Source organism: Balaenoptera borealis (assembly GCF_965194805.1).
Source record: "Balaenoptera borealis genome assembly, chromosome: 8".
Classification (NCBI taxonomy): domain Eukaryota; kingdom Metazoa; phylum Chordata; class Mammalia; order Artiodactyla; family Balaenopteridae; genus Balaenoptera; species Balaenoptera borealis.
The window spans coordinates 19,457,228-19,476,306 of record NC_138865.1 but is presented as its reverse complement, the minus strand read 5'-3'; the positions used below and the strand labels follow the sequence as shown (position 1 = coordinate 19,476,306).

The 19,079-nt window shown below is 50.9% G+C and overlaps 1 protein-coding gene across 5 annotated transcripts in view; it reads left to right on the top strand.

Moving 5' to 3' along the window:
• Window positions 1-363: 363 nt before the first annotated feature.
• The window catches only part of SEMA4D (semaphorin 4D), a gene marked incomplete at its 3' end in the record, with an annotated part of 122,311 nt that continues 103,595 nt past the window's right edge, over window positions 364-19,079 (top strand). For 3 of the 5 annotated variants that reach the window (XM_082403371.1, XM_082403375.1, XM_082403374.1), the window contains exon 1: window positions 368-634. Of the gene's footprint in view, window positions 635-19,079 lie in introns of all 5 variants that reach the window. The other 2 variants (XM_082403378.1, XM_082403379.1) reach the window with 1 other exon arrangement.

Genomic DNA, 19,079 nt, shown 5'->3' with positions numbered 1-19,079 from the left:
TCAGGCTCCCAGATGGGGCAAGCTGCTCCATTAGCAGGTGGTGAGGAGGGGGTAACTGGGCACTTCATCAGAACCTGTGTTGGACCCAGCGGAGAACTGGCCAGGGCAGGGGCTAGCCTCTGGGAGCCTGGGGGGTAGGAGACGAAGGTGGGAGGTGGTGAGGGAAGAGGACAGAGGGAAAGTGTGGAGGTGGGAAGGAGGTGAGGTGGGAGGTGGTAGGGGCCAGCGGGGGAGGTGGGCGGGGAGGAGAAGAGGAAGGTGAAAAAAGGGGCGGGAAAAGGGGAGGGACGGAGAGGGTAGGGGAGAGAGGAAGAGGGCGGGGAGCCGGGCGGGGAGTAGGAGGAGGCAGGGGAGAGGGGGAGGGACGAGAGAGGAGGCGGGAAGGGGAGGAGGGGAGCAGAGGAGGGGCCTGCGCACCGCCCCGTGCCCTCCCTCCCGCGCCGGCCTCCGCGCCCTCGCGCGCCGCAGCATCCCCGCGCCGCCTGGCCGCGCCGCCGCTCCGCTCCGGGCCTGAGAGCCGGCCGCCGCCGCCGCCGCCGCCGCCGCCGCCGTCGTAGCCGTAGCCGCCATTCCTACGCCCGCGCTCTCTGGGCCGGGCACCGCTGGTCCGCGCGGCCAGGACGCACCGCGCCAGGTAAGGGCCGGCAAGCAGAGGGAGGGCGCGGGCCGGGCAGGTGCGTGGGGGCGGCGAGACCCTCCCCGGGCTGGTCCCCAGAGCCCTCCCGGAGCTCCCGCCCCGAAGCCCCGTGACTCCTTCCCGGACCCCCGGACCCTCACGGAGTCCCGTTCCCGGAGCTCCCTGACTCCTCCCCGGACCCCTCTCGGAGTCTCCCCCCTGGACCCCCAGGACCCCTCCCCTCCTCGGCTCACTCCCTGCCCCGGCGCGCAGGTGGCTCGGCGGCGCTGGGGCGGCGCTGGGGGCTCGGGGCGCGTGGCCAACCCTGCCCAGGGGCGGGGGCGGCGCGTTCGGCCGGGCCCGCCGCTCCTGTCCACCCGGCCCCCGCCCCACTCCGGCCGTTCGGGCCTGGCCAGGCCCCGCGGCTTCTATTTCTGTCTCTGAGGCCGCGGATCCTGGGCGCTGGACCCGGAGCCGCGCACTCAGACAGGTGGGGCAGGTCGGGGCCCTGGTGATGAATGCTGCAGGCCTCGGCTTCCTTTAGGGTTTTGGCTGCGTGATTCTAGAACAGCCAAGGAGAATCAGCAGCCTTAGCTCAGGGCTGCACCTGTTGCAGCCGCTTGGTGAGCTGCAGGAGGCTGAATCCACTGGGGTTTTGCCAATGCAAACATGGAAAGGAGAGTTGGGTCGTGGTGATCCTCTTCGTTTATTTGATTTAGTATTGGAGGCGGGGTGCATGGGAGTCTGGAGGTGAGCAGTTCACCGAAAATGAGGCCTAGGCCTCATTGTCAAGGGCAGGGACCTGCTTTCTGGAGCGTTTGCCATGCGAAGTTGTTCTGCTTTTGATTTGAAAACCTCCCCTTATGTTAAGCGCATCCAGGACTTGGGGACTGTGGCCAAGTGCCTTGCTCCCCTGTTCTGAGTCTATTCAAATCCAGTAGGCGCCACCGAGCGGAAGTTTCCTTTCCAAGGGGTAACGTGACATCCGTGACCTGTCACCTCATATCTGCCCCAGGCCTGGGGCCTGCCTTCTGGCTGCCTGGGGGCCGTTATTTGGGAATGTTTACTGTGTCCCAGAAACAGACTGCCTCGGCCAGTGCTGAGGCCAGGATTCTGGTAGAGATAATGCCCCGATTGTCACTTGAACCGTTGGTGGTCTGTGCATAACGTCTGCAAGAATAAAGAAGAATAAAGCAGGCCTGCTCTGAGTACTCCAGGCACCAGGTCCTACCAGGGATAAAACCTACAGGAATGAAGGAATGGTGAGGGACACGCTGGGGCATTTCTGTGGACAAGGACTGTCCCCCCCAAGAGGCTGGACCTTCAGACTGAACAAAAAAGTGTTTGTAGTACAGCCAGCAGGTAAACCAAATAAAGAAATAAAAACTAATTGCTGGCACTGAGAGGCAGCCCTGCCCAGGTCCACTCTTGGCACCGTGTTTCAGGACCCCGAGCTGGCATGGGAACTGGCTCCCTGTGATGGTTGGAAAATGCAACCTTTCAGAGACCCCTCCACTGGTAACCGGGGTGCTCTGGCAGGCTTGCTCAGGGTCCCGGCAGATGGTACATCCACCCCGGCTCAGGAGTAGGGGGCAACGCCACACCACACAGCTGTCCAGTGGGTCTGGGGGGAGGGAGATGACCTTAGTGACATCATTCACTCGTGATCTGTTCCCTGTGGGTCATCCAAGGCGGGTTTCATCTCAAGTGCCTTCCCCACACCAGGCAGGGATGTCTAGGCCAGTGCTTGGGAGTGCACACTAATGGCTGGCTCCGAGTGAGGCGGGGAGGACCATCCGCTGGTGCCAGCACATAGCAAAATCAATAATGTGTTGCAGAGATCAATGGTTTTCTTGCTGGTCCTCTGTGCTTCTAGAGGGAACCTGCCTCTCCCACACTGAGCATGGACAGGCCCAGGCTTCCCGCCCCTCCCTCTGGGTTCCGTTTCTGGTGGGGGGGAGGGGGGGTTCGGCCTGGATGGTGGCCAGGAGCCTCTTCCTAACCCCTTGTTCTGTGTGATGAGCCTGGGGCCGGAGCTCTTGGGTTGGCAGTTTGGACCCATGTTCCCTCCCCACCACCAGGAGTCCCCAGTGTCCCTGGGTTAGGCCCCTGCTGCTGTGTAAATGAATTGGCTTTCTGATTGTTCCATAATTTACAGCAGCCTTCCCCTCATGCTAAGAATTTGTTTGATCAGAAGAACTCCTGGGAAGGTGATGTGGCAGGTAGTGGCCCCCAGTCCCCCATCCCCAGGCTCTTCTGAGAGTGATAGCAGTGGCCACTTAACTGTCCAGGCCTGCAGGGCGCTGTGGGGTGAAGCTGGCCATGTAAAAATACACAAACGAACTTGCCGTCAGTTGACTGTTGAGGGTGGTTGCTGGAAGAAAGACTACCGTCCTTCCTGGGGCTTGGCAGGTGCAGCCTCCCCAGCGCCACCCGTGCCACTGGGGCCCGTGGCCACTTGGGGATGTCTCGGGGCGTCACCCGAGAGCAGGCCGGTCGGGCAGGCTCCTCTGCACTGGAGACTCAGCACAGCTCATGGCCGTTTCAGCCTGCCTGCTGTCAAGAGGTGATGTGGGGAAGTGGAGATTTATTAAGAGGAAATAACTGTTGATTCAGTCAAGTGGAGACAGCGTGTAAGTGGGCCTCACCTGGAGCTGGGGGTGGCGTTTTTCGGTACGTCAACTAAGGTGATCTTTGGGATAGGCAAATTGGCTCATCCCAATTCCTTGGAGTGGCTCACTTTCCAGCTGCCTGACCCTTCCCGAGTGCATGAACGTTTACCTGGCAGGGTAGTACCTGGGCCAGGCATCACAGCAGCCCAGGTGTCGTTCCCCCATAACTGCCTTCCAGCGTGCCCTTGTGATCCTCCAGTGGGACAGGGTCCCTTATTTGCTGTGAAAGTCTCAAGATGCTGTCTATGAAAGTAGAGACTGCACCCCCACCCCCACCCCCCGCCCCGGTCGTTTCTGCATAGCAGCCGGGATTGCAGGCTTTGAACAAAATGCAGTCAACCTGCGTTTGACCCAAGAATCACTCCTTTCAAAAATTATGGTATTTATGAGACAGTTGGACATTTGTTGAGTGAATGATGATTTTAAAGGATAATTATATTCCTTAGTAACAGCATTGAGGTTACGTTGAAGCAATCTTTAGCCTTTAGTGATAGATACTGGAGTTATTTGCAGAGGAAATGATACAGCATTTGAGATCTGTTTCAGATTAGCACGGGTGGGGGTGGGGTGGGGTGGTGGAGAGGCAGGATTGTCCATGGTTGGATGGTTGTTGGCTCTGGGTGACCATACCTGAGAGTTCGTTATTCTGTTCAGGCCACTTCTGTGTATTTTTGAAATTCTTTATCATAAAAAAGTTAATAATCTAAGAATCCCATTTCCTCCCCCCCAAGAATGCCATAGGATCCTTCACTTCATGAAATAGTTGAGGTTTACTTTAAAAGAAGTGCCTATGTATTAAGTGAAAACACTGCTCCTTAGTGTAGACTGTATGGAATGATCCCTTTTATGCATGTGTAGGTAATAAGGTGTAGAAGCATCTGGAAGGACAGACGCTGTGTACTGAACAGATGATGATGGAGTGCCACTGTGGATGAGTGGGGCAGGCACTGCTCCAGGCTCTCAGGACATAGCTCCAAGCAAGAGTGACGGTCCGGCTAGCAGCAGGGGTGGGAGGGAAGGATGTGTGTGTGCATGCGAGTGTGTGTGCTTGTGTGCTGAGGGAGGGTTGAGAAGGGGGAGGGTGGGAGGAACAAGGGGAACCTATCCTTTCAACCCCATGTACTTCTGTGTGGTTTGTTTCTTTCACAGTGGGATTATTTTTGTAATGATAAAATGTATTTTTAAGAAGGGGTCTCCATTAGGAAATAGAATAGCCTATTTTAGGGCTTCCCTGGTGGCGCAGTGGTTGAGAATCTGCCTGCCAATGCAGCGGACACGGGTTCGAGCCCTGGTCTGGGAAGATCCCACATGCCGCGGAGCAAATGGGCCCGTGAGCCACATCTACTGAGCCTGCGCGTCTGGAGCCTGTGCTCCGCAACAAGAGAGGCCGCGATAGTGAGAGGCCCGCGCACCCCGATGAAGAGGGGCCCCCGCTTGCCACAACTAGAGAAAGCCCTCATGCAGAAACGAAGACCCAACACAGCCATAAATAAATAAATAAACCCAAAGTTTTAAAATAGCATCATTTAAATTCAGTATAAAAAAAAAAAAAGAATAGCCTATTTTAAATATTAAATTTCTGAATCTAAATTCTAAATGGATTTGACTGGTAGGAATTCATGTTCCTACACAACTTAATAACGGATGATGTGGCTTAAATGAGGCATTCAATGAATCGATAGTCACTGATGCTCCGAGTATGTGATCTGTGGGCCATGAAAAAGAGACATTGATACCCTGACCTCGGCAATAGCGGAGACAAGACCCAAACCCTGAAAATTAAACAGCAGCATCATCTCTCAATGGGGGCAGTAAACTGAGGGACCCTCCTGGGACTGGGCCATGGGATGGGGAAGGCCCGCAGCTCAGACCCACCATAGTCCTGTTTTAAGTGGAGAACCACATTCCCTTCCATGGGACTTGGCCCAGAAACAAAAGCAAAGACGGTCCAGGGCCTCCGTGGGTGGATTTCCACTGCTAGTTGGATGACCTGCCACTGTGCGGCTGTTCCACACATTTTTAGCAGTTGCTGTTTTTTCATTTAGTAGAGGGTATGTTAAGTCACTTTAATCTATACCAACAAAAAAGCATAAAAATCCTATATCCACAAAGTAAAAAAGTACAAGTTTTCTGGGATCCTAAGTTTTCTTTTTTTTTTTTTCTATTTTCCTGTCCTATTGCAAGAAATTTGAGTTGCTTAAGCACCAGAATATAATCTGCTTTGATCTAGCATTTGGGTGTTGTTTGGCTGTGACGCGTGTTTTGATTTTGTTTGCAAGGACACTATGTTCCCGGGGGCCTGCCCTGAATAAGGGCCTCAGCTGGACCCCACTTTGTTCTCACCGTGTGTTTGGGAGTTTTGTTTGTCGTTGTTGTTTACTAGTATTTTCCGTGGCTGTGGGAGGGCACAGCCAGGCCTGAAGCAGAGTGGCTCTGCTCTGAGCCTGGGGTCTTGTCTGTGTGGCCGTGAGCCGCCTGCCATCAGAATGGGCTGTAAATACACAGTCCATTTTCCCATTGAGATCAGACATGTTCCTGGCATCTTAGTGCTTCCCAGAGGCCTTAGGGATCCTGCGCAAGCAGAGCTGTGCTGTCCGGGCATTCAGGGCACACAGGAGGTCTGTGTGCTTTGTAGGTGAGGTCCCATCATTCATCTTTCTTGAGGTGAAGGAATTAGATACCTTTAAGCCGCCTTTCAACTCGCAGATTTGTCCACTTCATGGAGTCTCACCATTTCCCCCAACAAATGTTTATTGAGCTCCAACTGCAGCAAGAAACCAAGAGACAGAAGGCTCTGCCAACTTGGCACTTACGGTCAAGTAGCGGGTGATGGAAGGCTAAGGAGAAGAAATAAACCAGAATGTCATGCATTGGGGCCATAGTGCTATTGTGGGGTCCAGGTGCTCGAGGGAGCCAGCAGTTTGGGGGAGTGTGAGATTTGAAATCAGGTGGCTGGTGGGCTGACGGAGGAGGTGAGGAGTGACCCAGGGGGACATCCCAGCACACTGTAGGAAGGCCAGAGGGCGGGTGAGGCTGGAGCGGAGGAGCAGCCCCATGCAGGTGGTGGGTCTGGCTAGATTCTGGTATGTTGTGAAGATGGAGCCAACAGGATGATTGGAGCAATAGAGGAGTCCAAGGTGACCCCGAGATTCTTGGCTCGGGCAACCTGAGGGATGGAGTGGGCATCATCCTGAGATGGACTCTCTGTGGGCAGAGCAGTTGTGGGGAATTCGGGAGGGCGGCTGGCTCTCCAGATAGTACCTGTGAGCTCCTTTGCTGTCCATGTGCTGGCGGTGAGGGGCTTTTCAGGCAAGTGAGGCTGGAGTTTGGGGGAGTGGCCTGGGCCCGGCAATCAACCTGGCTACTGCCGGCACACAGGTGTGATTTTTAAAGCTGAGTTAGCACAAGATGGCAGGAGAGTTGGATGGATGGAGGAGAGGAGAGGTCCAAGGTCAAGGGACCAAGAAGGAGTACCATCAGGGCAGGAGAAAGCCAGAGGTGTCGGGGGCATCCGGGGCCATGGGCAGATCATGCATGGGGAGGAGGGGCTGCCTGGCCAAGGAGTCCAGTTAGGCGAGGACTGAGAATTATCCTTGGAGAATTGACCTTAGCAACATGGAGGTCATCAGTGTCCCAATGAGAGGTATAGGGGAGTGGTGGGCCAGGAAAGGGGGAGAAGGAGAGCTCAGGACAGCAAGAGTCGGTAACTTTTTTGAGAATTTTGCTGTGAAGGGGGTGCTGAGAAATGGGGAGGAGCTGATGGGTATAAGGATTTGAGAGAAGCCTTGTTTCAGGTTTCTGTCCTGAAGGGAAGGACGGAGCAGAGGGGAAGAGTGATGAAGAAAGTGGGCTGGGGCCCTTGCCCAAGTCCTCCGATAGGGACAGTTGGGAGGCCAGCTGTTCCCCCGCAAGCAAACTTTCATTGGCTCTAGTGTGCGCTGCCCCTCTCCTTGGCCCTGAGGTGTGCAGACAGGGGAGAGGAGCCAGGCCCTCAGAGAATGGTTATGGAAGCTTGTGACAGCAGAGCCTCTGAGTACGGCAGTGGGTGCCCAGGGGCGATGGAGCGCTCTTGGGTGGTGAGCACAGAAGGCCTGGAGAGCTGAGTTTGCTAGGCTCCTGGGCAAGGGGTGGGTGCCCTCCTGGCTGAGAGGACACCTGTGCGGGGCAGGAGAAGGGCGAAGGCGGACCAGGTCCACTGGCCTGATGGGCCTGGCCAGAAACAGAGGCTGAAAGTGGGGCTGTGTCCTCACAGCCAGAATGTGAACACTTCCCTCCTGATGTTAGCCTGATGTTAGCCTGGCATTTCCTATATATAGGCCCCAGCCACTAGCGAGGATCTGCGTGTTATCTGCAACACTGCCTTAATTCCATATCCACTGAACGCTGTGTGAATGAGAGAGAGAACCCGTCTGCAGGAGTGGTTCCTATGCCAGCGGCATCACATCCCCCGAACTTGCCACAAGTGCAGGTTTTCACCTCTGCCCCAGACCCCCTGAATCAGAAGCTCTGTGTTTTAATAGGCCACCCAAGGCTGGGCTAAGCACAGCCTGCCCTTGTGGGCTGCACTCTGGAGGGCAGACAGGAGGACAGAGGCGGGGCTGTGGACCTCACTCTGGATGTCCATTAGACTTGGGGTGTTTGCCTGTAGAAACAATGTTTCGTTAACCAGTATTATTGAGGCATAATTTACGTACAATAAAAGGTACTGTTTTAAGTGCCCTGTTCAGTGAGTTTTGACAAAGGTACACAGTTATGCAACCGCCGCCATAAACATGATGGAGGCCAGGAGTGGATGAACTCTGGCCTGCAGGTCAGGTGCACCTCACACATTCATGCACCCACACCATCCCTGGCCACTATCAGCGGGAGTTGAGCAGTTGCAACAGAGATTGTTTAGCTGTGAGCCCTCCCCAAATTTCCTGTTGCCTCTTTGCATTCAGCCCTCCACCCAAGCAATCACTGATCTGCCGAAATTAGACTATTATGAGATTTGTTTCTTTAAGAGTTTCAAAATGGAAGCATGTATTGTAGACTCTGTGTCTAGCTTCTTTCCCTTGGCACGTTTTTGAAATTTGGTACACGTGGGCGTACCATGGTTTATTAATTCATTCACCTGTTGGTGGATGTTTGGATTGCTTCCTGTTCGAGGTTGTTGTGAATAAAAGGGCTGTGAGCTACAACTCAACACAAAAGGATAAACAACCAGTTGAAACATGAGCGAACGTGTTATTATCTCCAAAGAAGGAAGACAAATGACAAATAAGCACATGAAAAGATGCTCAGCATCATTAGTCACTAGGGAAGTGCAAATCCAAACCTCAGTGAGATACCACTTCCGTCTCACCAGAATGGCTTTTATCAAAAAAAAAGGAAAATAATAAGTGTTGGTGAGCATATGGAGAAATTATAAATTTCATACATTGCTTTGAGAATGTAAAATGGTGGAGCAACTTTGGAAAATAGAGATTCCTCCAAAAGTTAAATACAGAACTGTCATATGACCCAGCAATTCTACTCCTGGGTAAATACCCAAAAGAATTGAAAATAGATATTCAAACAAAAACTTGTATACCACTGTTCATAGCAGCACTGTTCACAATTTGGGAACCAACCCAAATGCCTATCAGTGGATGAATGAATAAATAAATGTGGTCCCTCCAGACAATGGAATATTACTTAGCTGGAAAAGGAATGAAGTACTGACACGTGCTGCAACTTGGATGACCTTTGAAAACATTATGCTAAGTAAAAATAGTCAGACACAAAATGCACATGTTGTTATGATTCCATTTATACGAAATGTCCAGATTAGGCAAATCTACAGAGTCAGAAAGCAGATTAGTGGTTGCCAGGGCTTGGGGCAGGGGAGAATGGGAGCGACTGCTTAATATGTATGGGCTTTCCTTTGGAGCTGATGTAAATGTTCTGGAACTAGATAGTGTTGATGGTTGCATACCCTTTAAAATGGTTAAAGTAGTAAATTTTATGTTATGTGTATTTTACCACTATAAAAAAGATATAAAAAATGCTATATTCATTCGTATGCACATCTGAGTGCAGACAGGTGTTCTCATTTCTCTTGAGTAACTATTTAAGAGTAGAATTGTGGGGTTGTGTGGTAAGTGTATCTTTAACTTCATAAGAAACTGGCAAACTGTTTTCCAAAGTGGCTGTATCATTTTACATCCCTACTGCTAACGTGCGAGCACAGTTATTTCACGTCCTTGCCAACACTTGCTGTTGTCAGTCTTTTTAATTTTAGCTATTCTAGTGGGAGTTGTGCTGGATCATAGACATTCTAGTTGAGTATCTTTTCCTGTATTTAGTAGCTATTTGTATTTATTCTTTTACGTTTTTGTTCAGATCTGCCGACTTTTAAATTGGGTTATTTGTCTTCATATATTTGAGTTCTAAGAGTTCTTTACATATTCTGGATTCAAGTTCTTTGTTAGATATTTGTATTGCAAATACTTTCTCTCAGTCTGTGGCTTACCTTTTTACTTTATTAATGATATCTCCTCGGGACTTCCCTGGTGGTCCAGTGGTTAAGAATCCGCCTTCCAATGCAGGGGACACAGGTTCGATCCCTGGTCAGGGAAGTAAGATCCCACATGCCGCGGGGCAGCTAAGCCCGCACGCCGCAACTACAGAGCCCACACACGCTGGAGCCCGCACCACCACTAGAGAGAAGCCCGCATGCTGCAACAAAAGATCCTGCACATTGCAACTAAGACCCAACGCGGCCAAAAATTAAATAAGTAAATAAATAAATATTTTAAAAAATGATGTCTCTCAAAGGGCATACATTTTTAGTTTTAAGTCCAGTTATATCAATTATTTTTAGTAGTTTAGGCTTTCTGTGTCCTATTTAAGAAACTTTGCCTCGCCCATAGTCATAAAGATTTTCTCCTGTGTTTTCTTCTGAAAACATTATGGTTTTACCTTTTATGTTTAGATCTGTTATCTATATTGAGTTACCTTTTAACTGGAAAGAGGTAAGAATTGAGGTTTATTGTTTTGAGTGTGGATAGCCAATTGTTCCAGCACCATTTGTTAAAGAAACTATCCTTTCTCCACAGAATTATTGGCATCATGTTTGAAAAGTAATTGAGAATCTGTGTGGCTTTGTTTCAGGCTCAATTCTGGTCTGTTTTGGCTTATTCACCATTGGCCCTAGAACCACTCTGTATTCATGACTTGCTGTATAGTAATTCTGGAAGTCAGGTAGTGAGACTTCCAATTGTACTTCCTTTTCAAAATTGTGTTGTCTAGCGTAGATCCTTTGCATTTCCATATAAATTTAAAATCAGCTTACCAGTTCTACGAAAAGGCCTGCTTGGATTTTGACTGGGGTTGCATTAACTCCTTAGATCAACTTGGGTAATGTAGAAATTTTAACAGTATTGAGTCTCAGTCAGTGATCATGGACTATCCGTCTGTGTTTGCCTTCCTTCATTTTTCTTAGCAGTGATTTGTAGTAGTCACTGTAGGTCTTATACATATTTTATCAAATTTATTCATAAGTATTTTATGGTTTTGAATGTTATAAATGGATTTAAACATTTTTTATTTTCTAATTGTTTATTATACTATAAAGAAATACAGTGGATTTTTATATTGTTTATTCTATCACCTTTCTAAATTTACTTATTTGTTTGAGTAGCTTTACTGTAGTCCTTCAAGATTTTTGCACAAAGATAATGACAGTTACAAATAGGGACCATTTTACTTCTGTCTTTCCAATTCAAATGCTTTTTATTTCTTTTTCTTTTATTCCATTGTCTAGGATGTTTAACAGAAGTGGTGACAGTGGGCATTCTTACCTGTTCCCAATCTTAGGAACAAAGAACTTGTCTTTTCATTAAATATGATGTTAGGTGAAGATTTTATGTAGATGCCTTTTCTTTTTATTTATTTATTTATTTTTGGCTGTGTTGGGTCTTCATTACTGCACGCAGGCTTTCTCTAGTTGCGGCCAGCGGGGGCTACTCTTTGTTGTGGTGTGTGGTCTTCTCATTGCGGTGGCTTCTCTTGTTGTGGAGTACGGGCTCTAGGCACACGGGCTTCAGTAGTTGTGGCAGGCGGGCTCAGTAATTGTGGCACATGGGCTTAGTTGCTCTGCAGCATGTGGGATCTTTCCGGACCGGGGCTCAAGCCTGTATCCCCTGCATTGGCAGGCGGATTCTTAACCACTGCGCCACCAGGGAAGTCCAATGCCTTTTTTTTTTTTTTTTTTTGAGGTTAAGGAAGTTCTCTAGTTTGCATGGAGTTTTTATCAGGAGTGGATGTTGAATTTTGTTATATGCTTTTTTCTGTATCTGTTGAGATAATCTTATGGTTTTTCCTCTTTTTTTTTCTTAGTAAATATGGTGAATTACATGAGTTAATTTTTGAATGTTAAACAACCCTGCATTCCTGGCACAAACCCCAGCTGGTCATGACGTATTATCCTTTTTATGTACTGCTGGATTCAACTTGCCACAATTCTGTTAAGGTTACTTATAACTATATTCATGAGGAATATTGTATTATTTTCCTGTAATACCTCTGTCTGGTTTCTGTATCAGGGTAATGTTGGTCCCACACAATGATTTGGGAAGTGTTCCCTCTTCATTTATTATTATTTTAAGAGTTTGTGGGGGGCTTCCCTGGTAGCGCAGTGGTTGGGAGTCTGCCTGCCAGTGCAGGGGACACGGGTTCGAGCCCTGGTCTGGGAGGGTCCCACATGCCGCGGAGCAACTGGGCCCGTGAGCCACAGTTGCTGAGCCTGCGCGTCTGGAGCCTGTGCTCCACAACAGGAGAGGCCGCGATAGTGAGGGGCCCGCGCACCGCGATGAAGAGTGGTCCTCGCTTGCCGCAACTAGAGAAAGCCCTCGCACAGAAACGAAGACCCAACACAGCCATAAATAAATAAATAAATAAATAAAATTAAAAAAAAAAAAAAAAAAGAGTTTGTGGGCTTCCCTGGTGGTGCAGTGGTTAAGAATCCGTCTGCCAGTGCAGGGGACACGGGTTCGAGCCCTGGTCCGGGAAGATCCCACACGCTGCGGAGCAGCTAAGCCCGTGCGCCACAACTACTGAGCCTGCGCTCTAGAGCCCATGAGCCCCAACTACTGAAGCCCGTGTGCCACAACTACTGAAGCCCGCGCACCACAACTACTGAAGCCCGCGTGCCTAGAGCCCATGCTCTGCAACAGGAGAAGCCACTGGAATGAGAAGCCCACACACTGCAATGAAGAGTAGCCCCTGCTTGCCGCAACTAGAGAAAGCCCGCGCGCAGCAATGAAGACCCAATGCAGCCAAAAATAATAAATAAATAAAATAAATAAATTTATTAAAAAAAAAGTTTGTGTAGAATTGGCATTGTTTCTTCCTTAAACATTTGATAGAATTTATTAGTGAAGCTATCCTGGATTTTCTTTATGGGGAGAGTTTTTAATTATGAATTCAGTTTATTGATATAGGGCTATTAAGACTTTTATAAAGTTATTTATTTATTTTTGTCTGTGTTGGGTCTTCATTGCTGCAGGCGAGTGGGGGCTACTCTCCGTTGCAGCGCACGGGCTTCTCACTGCGGTGGCTTCTCTTGTTGCGGAGCACGGGCTCTAGGAGCATGGGCTTCAGTAGTTGTGGCACGTGGGCTCAGTAGTTGTGGCGCACAGGCTTAGTTGCTCCGCGGCATGTGGGATCTTCCCGGACCAGGGCTCGAACCCGTGTCTCCTGCATTGACAGGTGGATTCTTAACCACTGCGCCCCCAGGGAAGTCCCTCTATTTCTTTTTGAGTCAGTCCTGGTGATTTGTGTGTTTCAAGGAATCTGCCCATTTCACCTGAGTTGTCAAAGTTGTTGGCATAAGATTGTTTATACTATTCCTTTATTATCCTTTTAATGTCTCTGGATTTGCATGATGTTCCCTCTTTCATTTCTGAGCCTGGGATTCTTTAAGGAAAAAAAACAAAGCGAAACAAAACCCCAGTGTCTGTCCCCACACCTGCCCAGTTACATCAGAATCTTTTGGGGTGGGAGGGAGGGCGTGGATCCATGGTTTTGACAACTGCTCAGGTAATTCTTGTGCAGCCAGAATTGAGAACCTTTGACGCAGAGGAAGGAGGGATTAATCTTTACTTACTGGTAGTCCAGGCAGGCCTCCCAGAAGGGGGAGAAGGAGGATCTGAGAGAGCAGAGGAGGATTTGGGTCCTGGGGTCTGAACGCAGGGTTTGTTTGGAGAAGACCAGGCCAGCAGCCTTGGTGGGGGCTTTAGGTTTGGTGTGGACCGTTGGGCCTGCAGGTGCAGAGGGCATTCTGTATGTGCCAGATCTTGGAGTAAGCGAGAAATGGGAAGGAAAGCAGCTGGCCAGGAGACAAGACCTGGAACACCAGACCACACGGCTTAGACTTCCTTCTCTGCAGGGTTGTTGTTTGTTTTTAAGTGAGATCTCCTGAGGTATAATTTGTGATCAGGAAAGTTCACCCATTTTAATGTCCTGTTCTATGAGTTTTGAAACATAGTCATGTAACGACCACCAAATCAAAATATGGAAAATTTGCATAATTCCACAGATTTCCTTGTGTCTCTCTGGAGTCAGGTCCTTCCCCCACCTCCCCCCACCCCACCCCCGCCACCCAGCATTCACAGATCTGTTTTCCGTCCTTGTAGACTCTTCCAGCATGTTCTATAAGTGGAGTCATACAGCGAGCAGCCTTTGAGTCCAGCTTCTTTCACTCTGCCTAATTGTCCAAGGGTTTGAGCAGTAACTAATGCGATCAGATCCATGGTTAGCGGTGACTCTGGCACCTGTGGTTTATGAGCTGGAAAGGCGAGGATGGAGACAGGGAGGCCGTTATGGGAAAGAGTGACCTAGTGATATTTATGGTAAATGACCTGCCAAATGCCTTCTATACCTGTCTCATGGCATCCTGACCACAGCCCTATCAGCCCTGTTAGGACAGTTCTTCCCTCTTTTACAGGTGAGGATGTTGAGAATGGAGAGAATAAGAAATTTATGCACGGGGTCACTCAGCCAAGAAGTGGTGGGACCAAGATGTGAGCAAGGGGGCGGGGGCCTGAAGCCTGCAGGGAGGTGCAGTCTGCATACACAGCTCCTGATGCACTCACCGAGGGGTGGCCATTGGTCGAGGTGTTTTAAAAATTTTAAAGATGTGTGAACCCTCGGCCATGGCTGTTCAGTGTCTAGAAGTTTATCCTAAGGAGTCATGGATGTAAAGAATCATTTATTAGAAAGGGTGCCAGGTGTTGATAAACAGAAAGCCCACATACCAGCTGAAAGCCACTGACAGATGGTCAGGGATGAGGAGATACAGTTAGGCTAACCCATCTCTAAAAATAGTAGTGTAAAATATGACTAATTTGATGGGGATCAACATATCACATCAGGTGCTGAGAACCATTCCTAAAGCAGTACGTACAGCGAGGACCTATAATTTGCCTAGAAAGCACTAGATAGCCTGTGTCCAGAATAGGAGTCACGTGGTTAGTTGATGATGTGGCTTTTGTTTTCTCCTGGGTGCTTGTCTGCATGTCTCCAGTTTTCTGCAGCAATAAAGGAAAAATACAGAGAAAAATGGAAAAACACAACTTCATATCACATGTGCGGATACACACACGTCATATGCCTTGAGAGTCTGACACGCTTTTCTTAGACTTGTTATACCTGCCTTGTTTAAAAAGCAGGTGGGAGTTCTGTTTGTTGTTACTTTTATATGAAAAGCATACTGTGGGAAGCAGACCAGCCACGCTGGCCTTTCCAGACAGGGCGAGAGTAGCTGCTTGGTGGGGGTGGTGCATACCTGCCCTGAGCCACGTGCAAGGGGTGGGCCCGCCACTCTCCTCCGTGCCCGGCTCCAGCGAGAGCCCATCCTGACGGTCGGCATGGGGTTGGCCGCGAGGTCCTGCCTAGGCCCTGGGTGTGGTGTGTGCGGCCTCAGCAAGGCCTGATCCGCTCGTGAGTGGGGTCAGCCGCACCGGTTCCTGGGGGCTGTGGGATTACAAAACGAGGTGACAAGTGAAACATCCCTTCTTGGCAGACTTTGCATCGGGATGCACATGGAATTCAGTGTCATATTTAAAACTAAGCTTCAGAGAGGTTTCAGTGCTTGTCTAACGTTGCTGAAAACATTTTCTTAGAATGTTAAAACCTCCTGGCAATCAGGGAGCCTGGCAGCTTTCAGACCCTGAGGGCGGCTCCCATTAAGACATGCATTTGTACTGTGAGGCAGCATACTTGCATATGTGTGTGTGCACACGTGCATACAGGTGCGCATGCACACACACACACACATGCCCCGCTAAAACCAAAGTTTTCCTCAGCAGGGCACTCACCCCTGACCACGTATGATGCTCTCTGATATTTTGTTCAGTTGCATCTTATTGAAAACTGTGTTTTCACCCCCACATGGAAAAATACGAAACCCCATTTTGTCATCTGGCCCTACGTGTGGCTGCGTGGACATTTAAAAATTTTGGCATTAAGCAAATGTGTGCAGGCTACGTATTATCATTTTATTTCCCACATCAGCCAGTGACTGTGGTGCCCTCAGCCTTGGTTTCTGTGAGTCGGTGGCTGAGTGCAGGTTGGAGCTGGGAGTAGAGGAGGTGCCCCCGCCTCTGCAACAGCTGCCATGGGGCCACACACGGGTGCCAGGAAACTGGGTCAGAGCAGAGCTCCTGATCCACAGAAGTGGATCCTTGGCGGGGTCTTTGAAACCTGACGGAGTGGCTTGGGTTTCAAATATGGGATCCCTCGGGCCGCCCTGGAAGCAGGGCGGCCTCCGTTATGTTTATGTCCCTTCCCACTTGATGGACAAGACCACCAAGGGAGCAGGGCTTGGTTTTTCCTGGCAAACCCGGGAGGGGGTGGGAACACAGTTTTTAAAATAGATGCTCAGTGCTTAGGGCCTGGAGATGCAGGTCCTCTCTGGTCTGCACTGATGGCTCTTAGCTCCCTGAACCGGTGGCCATGGACTTTCTGTCCTGGGACGAAGGCACCACTTACAGTGAGCAGAAGGGACAGACGCCCGCTTCAAAAACAAGCGAGACCCAGAGCACGCTCGCTCTCCCCTCTCCCTGGGAGAGGAAGCAGCATGTGTGCGCACCAGCTCTCTCCCAGTGCCCAGACTTCTGCTGAGATGTTTTATATCAGGACTATTTTCAGGCCTTGACTAGCATTTATGTTGCAGTCCCTAAAGACAGGAAAACACTTTGTCCAAACACAGCCCCTTTTGTTAACCATATCAGGTGTCAGCCTCTGCAGACCGCTGGCTGGGGGCTCGGGGAGCAGTGGCCTGGCTTCTGCCACCAGGGTGATTTTCATGAGCTTGGCAGCAGCTGTTAGCTGCACCGGCCGAGAATGGCTGGGTACTTCCCGGAGCAACCAGAGCCAGCGGGGTGCTTGTACCAGCCTGGCCTGTGCTTCTCTTTGCACTTTGGCTGTCCAATGCCTGTCTGTTGAGAGCTGAAGGAGGATGGGTCTGTTGGAAAGAAATGTGCTCCTAAGGCTGTGATGTCACAGTTGTCTTCTGCCCAGCAGAGTGACCTGTGTGTGGCCCTGGGCCGGCCCTCCTGTCCTGGGGCACCCTCTCTCCAGGAGAACAGCCCAAACAGCAGCGGCCGATAGACAGTGGCACTCACCCTCTGAATTCCAGGGTCAGAGTGAGCTTGTCGGGGTCAGGTCCCACCTGGGAAAGGCCACCTGGCTTCTGGCTGCCCTCTTTTCATGGCCGCCCATCACTGGCTGCTTGGCAGTGGGTTCCCTTGCCCAGCTCGGTGTGGCCTCTCTTCCTTTCCCACCTTGAAATGCAAGGGAAGGTCACCAACAAAACAGAAGCAGCAGCAGAACCGTCTGGCCTGCCCCTGCTTCTGTTTTCATCTTCCCGTTTTCCTTCTTCCTTCTTCAGTGAGATGTTTGCAGACTTTACAGTGATGCACACATGACCTTGCTTTGCTCACAAATGGAGCCCAGCTGTGTGGTGCCCAGAGCACCACCAGCCCCGCAGCCCTTGGGCCCTTCCGACACTCCTCCCCGAGGGTACTGTCCCCGCTGATTGCAGCAGAGGTGCATTCTGGCTGGGTTTGGTTTTGCATACACTGGGTTCTGGAGCACACCCATGGATGTCCCTCAGCTCCTGCGTGTGGCCGGCCTCGGACCCTGCAACACACCCAGGGTTCTTTCTTCTTCCCCGCCCTCCGCCATTCCGTGGGGGCCGTGCACCACAGTTCACGTGCCTGCTATGCTGTTGGCTTGGTTTCTGGCTTGGGCCATTATGCATGTAGCTTGTGAACATTCTTGTCCCTTTATTCTCTGTTCAGGACGCCCCTGCTGCCATCTAGCCCCTTGGGGGTCTCTCCTTGCCACCCTCTGCCTCTTCCCACCTGGCGGGCCCAGCAAGGCTGGGTGGAAACCTCCCTGGTCATTTTAACACGGTGGTCCTTCTCTGTTCCACAGTCCTGTCTCACTGCACTGTGCCCTCTCACTCTGCTGTGCTGCTGTTCATGCCTTCGGTGAGCAGGTGACGAGCTCTGCGTGTCCCAGGCGCTGGGTTTGCAGCAGGGGATGGGGATGTGGAGGGAGAGCGCATAGGACGTGGTGCCTCCAGCTGGACGACAGCACATAGGCACGCCGACGGGGGATGTGTGCCGCCAGGGAGGGAAGCTTGGGGGTGGGTGTTGACCACCAAGGATGGGCTTGAGGTCTCTAAGTCAGGAATGCTGAGTCGGAACTCAAGGACAGCAGTAAGCAGCCGAAGCTGAGTAGGGAGAAAAGCTGTGGCAGTTTAAGTAAAGTACATGGCTGTAAATCCGTTAGCATTGCTGTCACTGAGATGCTGTGTCTGTCTTCCCTGTGGGTGGCCTCTTGACTGCTTGGATCTTGGAGCCCTGAGATGCCAAGTAAGGGTCTGATGGCCCTGCAGCTGCCATGCTGTGAGGAAGCCCAACCCCCAAAGGCCACGTAGCACTGGGACTGCAGTGGGCAGTCCTGGTCTCTGCACCCTCATCGCTAGGACCCTGATGTGTGAGGGGATCGGCCGTCACATGATCGCAGCCCTTGGCCATCAGGACTCCAGCCGGGGCCTCAGACGTTGGAGCACAGACAAGAGTCCCTGCTGGGGCCCGTTGGGACTCCCGGCCCACAGAACCGCTGAGCGTGGGGAAGTGTCTTGGGCCACCGAGTCCAGGGTGGTTTGTTACACTGCAGCGGTGGCTGGAACAGAGTGGTGGCTCCCAAGGGAGCGGGCAGGGCCTGGGGGTCAGGTGGGGTTAGCCCGGGACACAGGTGCTGGGTTGGAACCATAACGGGTACAGTAATGGTAATTACTTGAATTTCATCCTGCAGTTTTTCATCGTCTGTGTAGCAAGGAGGCCTTCTGCCTTCTCCGTAAACTGACCGTGAAGGAAAACATGCTTACACTTCATAGACTCACGGTGTGCACGCATGTTTCCTAGGGTCACCATAAGAAAGCTTCACAAAATGGGTGGCTTAGACAACAGGAATTTATCTTCTCCTAGTCCTGGAGGCCAGGAGTCCAAAATCAAGGTGTTGGCAGGGCTGTGCTCCTTCTGAAGGCTCTAGGATAGGACGCTTCCTGCCTCTTGCAGCTTCTCTTGGCTCCATGTGTCCCTTGGCTTGTGGCCACATCACTCCAAAGTCTGTCTCCATCTTCACGTGGCCTTCTTCCTTGTGTCTCTCCTCCATGTATCTCTTATAAGGACCTTTGTCAGTGGATTTAGGGCCCACCTAGGTGACCCAGGATGATCTCGTCTTAACCTCCATGA